This window comes from Felis catus, chromosome A3 (assembly GCF_018350175.1).
Source record: "Felis catus isolate Fca126 chromosome A3, F.catus_Fca126_mat1.0, whole genome shotgun sequence".
Classification (NCBI taxonomy): Eukaryota; Metazoa; Chordata; class Mammalia; order Carnivora; family Felidae; genus Felis; species Felis catus.
Genome location: NC_058370.1, coordinates 16,416,632 through 16,423,050, shown reverse-complemented (window position 1 = coordinate 16,423,050; position 6,419 = coordinate 16,416,632).

The window sequence follows — 6,419 nt, the reverse complement described above, 5'->3', positions numbered from 1 at the left end:
TAGAGGAACACCCAGTCCTGGAACACTTAAAATCCCCCAGAGCAGAGCGATTGGCAAATCTCAGCCCCACCACTGCTCACATGCCCTAACAGGACCCGGGGCTATCCACGCTGCCAGCCCCATAAAGGAATCTGGTGACCTAAAGAGAAAGGAACGGGCATGGTTCACATACGCTTTTGAAAGCAGAGGAGGGAACTCGGGAAGAGAAGTGAGGTTCTGGAAACAGATTCTGGAAGATAGAGCAAATCTGAGTCCAGGGCTCACGCACAACCTCCAGTCCCCCTCTGCACCCCTGGGAACACCTTGCAAAGAGCGCAGAAAAGGCACCGATGGCTCCCTTTCTCTCTTCTCTGAGGGGCGAGGAGCCTGTCTTTATCTCTGAGACACAGGGTTGCTGATTATTTGGAATGAGGTTGTCTTAGCAGTAGTCAAAGATCATGATTTTTTAAAAATATCCCCTTTCCAAGCTTTCTTTCTCTGGTGTCCTCAGGGCCTGTGAGGCCAGACTTCAGAAAGCTCTTGGGGCAGAGTCAGGAGCAAAGGGCCTGCGTGGATTCCTAGCACTCAGGTTCCCACCAAACTCCAGTGAAAGGGACAAATAAATCTCCATGACATGAAGCTGTGGCCAGGATTAATGATTGGAAATCCCAACTGAACCCAGGGTTAACAGGAGTATAGAGTAATTCTGGGAAAGGTAGGAGACACCAAGAACAGGAAGTGGGCGGGGCGTGGGGGGGTGGGGAGATGTAGAGATATGGAGAGGGGGGAGGATAGAAATCACTTAAAAAGGAAGCCCAGAAGGCATTTGAGAACTACTGGACTATTATCTGACTTCAAACTTATCTGACATACTCCAAATCCCACGATGACTCAGGCCACTTGAAGTCACTGTGGAAGATTTGTCCTTGTTTCAGAAATGGACAGAACATGATGTCTCCCTTCATCCCAGCTGACTCCAGTTCTTACTGGTTCCTTCGCTGTTAAAGAGCCCCATCTGGGCCCATGTTTCACCCCCAGGCAGAAACACCCAGCCTCTGAGCTCACCAACACCGGCAGCTTGCCGAGCTGACGGGCAGCAAGTAGCAGTGGATAAAGACTGCATCGTCTAGGTGTTTGACTCACCATCCAGCCAGTGAATGGATTTGACTGACAGATTTTAAGAATGCCTCACTGCCGGCCCGAGAGAGCTCTGCTTTTGCCACTTATCACCAAGGTCACTGGAGAATCACACGTTTCTTCCCAACTCTGCTCTCAAGGGAAGAGGGGAGAACCGCTCAAAGTGGAAGTTAGAGGGGTTTGAATTGCCCAAGTTAATACTCTTTGTAGTTAAACACTAGGCAAATCACCATAATCCTGTTCTACGACTGGGGGGCTGCTGTGTCCTACTGTGCTGTTCCACCTGATAAATTTAGCCACTGTTCATCCGTGCAGCTCCCTACGGTGGTTCCCTACCAAGGGTGGGTACACTTAAGATTTAAATTCAACTCCTGTTGAACTTAAAAACATAAACAGATTCCAGAGCCCTCTCCCCCAACCCCAAATCAATGATAGATTGTTCCGGGAAAAACCTCAGGTAGTTTTATTCTTTTTAAAGCTCCTCAGATAAACCCTTATCAGTCAGTTAAGCGTCCAACTTCGGCTCAGGTCATGATCTTGCCTTTTTTGAGTTTGAGCCCCACGTTGGTCTCTATGCTTGACAGCTCAGAGCCTGGAGCCTGCGTTAGATTCTGTCTCTCTCTCTCTCTCTCTCTCTCTCTGCCCCTCCCCTGCTTGGGCTCTCTCTCAAAAATAAATAAACATTAAATTAAAAAAAAATAAAACTTCTCAGACGGATCTGACTCATTTCTGGTTAAGAACCACTGTATGGAGGCACCTGGGTGGCTCAGTTGGTTAAGCCTCTGACTTCAGCTCAGGTCATGATCTCACGTTTTGTGAGTTCAAGCTCTTCATCAGGCTCCGTTGCTGATGGTGTGGAGCCTGCTTGGGATTCTCACTCTCCTCTCTCCCTGCCCCTTCCCCACATGCATGTGTGCTCTCGCTCTCAAAATAAATAAATAAACAGCAAAAAAGAATCACTGTATGTTTTTAAATTAAGAAACTCTTTCTTAATAGCATTTACACATTCATGAATCCAGTACCCTATAGGTACTGGATAAGTATACAGTAGGTAGTTGTGGATTTGTGTTCAAATCCTAGTTCTGCCCCTCACAAGGTGTGACCTTGGAACAATTGTTAATTTCCCTAAGCCACAAACCCTTCAACTGTAAAAGTACCTGTCTCAAAGGATTATTAGTATTCAGGATAACAGTATCTTCCTTCTTTGGTTGGGTGAGGATTATGTAGGTTGGTATCTAAAAAGGCTTAGAACACACTAACACCTAATAAACGTTAGCTATAATTAAAAATTATCCTCACATGATAAGTTGCTCTTCAAATAGAATGCTTAATAAGATAGTCACCAATGAGGTAAGAGAGTCACTGCCTAAATACCAAACCCCTTGACACTGAGACATTCCTTACTCTACACAGTCCATGTTTACTCAACCTTGTCCTGTGGTTTGTCACTTTTTAAACTGATAAACCATGTTATTGGTAAAGGGACACTTTGATTTCTTAAAAGTTTAAGGAAATTTTTTGCCCAGTTTGGTATTGGCCTTAGGTGATTAGTGTCGAACTTCTCACGTTTTTGCCCCTCCCTTTAAGCCAAATGCATTTCAGGGAAAGGGCGACCTCTTGAGGCCATCCGTGTCTGTCAACAGATTGTCATCAGGAAAACCAAGTTCCTCAGACAGAAGGGAATTTACTAAACTTGGAATGAATTCTAAACTGCTTTTAAAGGTAGCTGTCCCATTCTTGCTCTTCCCCAGGTCTTTCCGTGCTCCGTGGTTCTGTTCTTTGATCAGAGAGGGTAATCATTCGCTTCCTGTTTCCTTCTCACTTCGCAGGTGGGACTGCTTCCTAGAGAGCCTGGAGGGGAGGGGCCCGAAAATCCAGAAGAGAGAGAGAGGGTCTGCACCCAGAAATCCACTGGAGTACTTCTCAGCTGCAGAAGCCCCGCCTCCCCAGACAAGGTTCCTGGCTGGGTTAGGTGCCTTCGCACATTCGGGCTCTTCCTCCAAAGTAAGTTGTTTGAAGGAGTAGCTTCATTTCAAAAAAAAAAAAAAAAAAAAAAGCACGAACCCCGTACTAAGTGCCCGGCACTCTGGCCCATCCGTGTCTGCCCAGCGCCTGCACATTGTAGGTGCTCACCTTTCCTTCTCTGCACCACTTGGCAGCTTACAACTCTCTTCTTAAATGCTTTTTCACCTGGCTGATAGGCCTGCTCTCTCTGTTCTGCTCCTGCCTCACTGGCTGCTCCTACTTAGTCTCTGGCTAGTTCCTTTTCATTCTGCCGACTTCTCTCCCGTGGGAATGCCCCAGAGCTTGGTCCTCTGTCTGGTTCTTCATCTACGTTCACTTCCTAGGCGGTCTCCTCCAGTCTGAGCTTTAAATGTCCATAGGCTAACGACTCCTAAATTTGTGTCTCCAGCCTATGCCTGCCTCTCTGCTGATCTCTAGTCGTAGGTCCACCACCAACTCAACATGGCCACAGGGTGTCTCATAAGCACCTCGGAAGACAGGAGCAAAATCAGACTCCCGACCTCTCCCGTATCTGCTCCTCGAGCCAACTCCCAGCTTCTCAAATCCTTTAGAGTCCTTAATTCCAGTCTTTCTCTCACACCCTGTATCCAGTCCACTGACAAATCCCCTCAGCTCTGCCTCCACCATACTTCCAGAATACACCTTTTCCTCTGCACTGCCAAGTGTCCAAGCCACCGAAAGCCATTGCCTGATTTACTGCAGTAGCCTCCTGCCTCCTGGCCTCCTCTTGCCCTGCTCCCCTGGGTCCACACAGAGCAGCCAGTGCCCTCTGTAAAGGCCAGTCTGATACCTCTCCTCCAAACTCCTGTCGCCTCTCCTCACCTCTCCTCCAAACCACCCAATGGCTCCTCACCTCGTTCAGGAGTCACAGCCTTTAAAATGGCCTGCGAGGCCCTCTGTGATATGCCCCTGCCCCATGCTTCTGTGACCTTGCCTGCCTCAAGCCTCCTTGTCATCTTTGCTGTTCGTCAGGAATGCCCTTCCCCCAAATATCCACGAGGCTCACTCCCTCACTTTCTTCAGGTCTCAGCTCAAATGTCACCCACCTCATCACAGGAGCTTCTCTGACCGCCCAAATAAAAGAACAACCCTGCCCCCTCCCCAAGCCCTTATGATCTCGGAATCCTCCTCTCCCCACTGAGGGCAAGGGTGTAGTTCTGCTTACTGTTCAATTCCCAGCATTTAGTATCACGTGCCTGATGCTGTAGGCACTCTAGGAATATTTGCTGAATAAATGGGATGAATGAATGTTCTATTATTAAAGGCACATGGTCAGGATGCTACTTTTGAAAACATGAGAGTAAAATTCCTCAATCCAATCTGGGTGCATTCAAGAAAGATTGCTTCAGTAAACTGCACTTGCAGAAGGTCAAGTGTTCCAATGTGAGACACTCATGTGAAAGCTGGCCCAACTGGGTCTAAGCAGAGTAATTTTTAGCCTCAAGATTCATATTTTGAGAAGATTTTGACCGAGGTGTAAATACTTAAAATTGATTCCCATGAATCTGGAATGTTTAGCCTTCGTCCGAGTTTGGATTTCTTCAACAGGTTACTCAGCCACTGGAACTTTGTCCTGACACCACTCCTCATGACAACTGTGAAAGGAAGGTGCATCTTTCTTCATTCCCTGGTGACTGTTCTGTTAGCATACAGAATTAAGTAAATAACCAGATCACCTGATTGAAAAGCAAACTAAAAAGGACTTGAGACTTAAAGATGAGGAACCATCTTTATTCAAGTAACACGCTAAGCCCAATTTGCTCCACTCTCGCCAGTACAGAAGGTAAAGCAAGACACAGGTTGTGGAAGTGAGGGGGTGGGTGGTAGACACCTTTACAATAGAAACTATAATGGCCTCAATTAGTGGTTCTCAAAGTATGGTCTAGGGATCTACTCTTTCAGGAGGTCTGTGAGGTCAAAACTACTTTCATATTAACATGTTAACCGCCTTTTTCATGCCCATTCCCCCAGAAGTGTAGTACAGAATTTTTTAGAGGTCACACAACATGCAATGTTCACAAGAGGCTGAATGCAGAAGCAGATAGACTGTCTTCTGTTAAGCCAAACATGAAAGAAATTTGCAAAAATGTAAAACACTGCCACTCTTCTAAGATATTTTGTTAATTTTTCAACTAAAAATGTTAACGTGTAATAAAACCACTACTTCTAAATCGAGTAATACATTATTTTTTTTTAATTTCTTAGTTTGAATTTCTGACATGGTAAATATTTTTAAGTATAACCCACATGAACAAAATCTCTTTGGCATCCTTAATTTGTAAATGAGTCATGAGACCCAAAGGTTTCACAACTGCTGCCTTAGGGATGTGGAACAGCATTCTTTCGGCTTATCATTAAGAAATCTCTCCGCTTCCAGGGCTATGATGGCAAGGTATCGTGCTCCCTTGCTTGAACCATAATAGCCTTCAGATGTCACTAAACTCATGCTAAACTAGGAATGAGCAGAGATCTCCCACTACTTATGTTCAGGGCTTTTCCAGGCAATACCCTTCCCACCTCACACAAGTACCAATCACGTATGTGTGAAACCCAGACCTCACATTCTTGAACCAATTCCAGTCAGTGGGATGTTTTAGTAAAGAAGAAAACTTGTTTCGTAATCTACATAAAAATGAAACAAACTTTCTGTTAACGTGATGTTAAAATGGCTGGACAGAGTCTCACTAAATCTGATGGGAATGCTTAGGATGGTTTGAATTAAAATGTTATGTGGGGGGCACCTGGGTGGCTCAGTCAGTTGAGCATGTGACTTCGGCTCATGATCTCCCATGCCTGAGTTTGAACCCTGCATCTGGCTCTGTGCTGATAGCTCAGAGCCTAGAGCCTGCTTTAGATTCTGTCTCCCTCTCTCTCTGCCCCTCCCCTGCTCTCTCAAAAAAAAAAAAAAAAAAAAAAAAAGGCGTTAAAAAAATCAAAACATATATATGTGTGTGTATATATATACGTTATCTGGTATATGTAAAGTCCACTTGGAAGCCACCTGAAAAAGTGGGATTCATCCTCCAGCTGAAACTCAGGATTGTTTTTAAACCAAATTTTGGAAGGAATCTTGGGATGGCCAACCAGAAATACAGGATATATAGCACGTACAGAATAGTTTCAGGGTTGCTGCCAGGGAGGAGGGCAGTGCGAAGAGATCATATGCATCCAGAAGATTTGAAACTGAGGTATGAGATCCACATTACAACTGACTGAAACATGCCTCACGTGTTAAAATGCCAGAGCTGGAGAAGATGCACGCTAGTTTCAAACGTTAC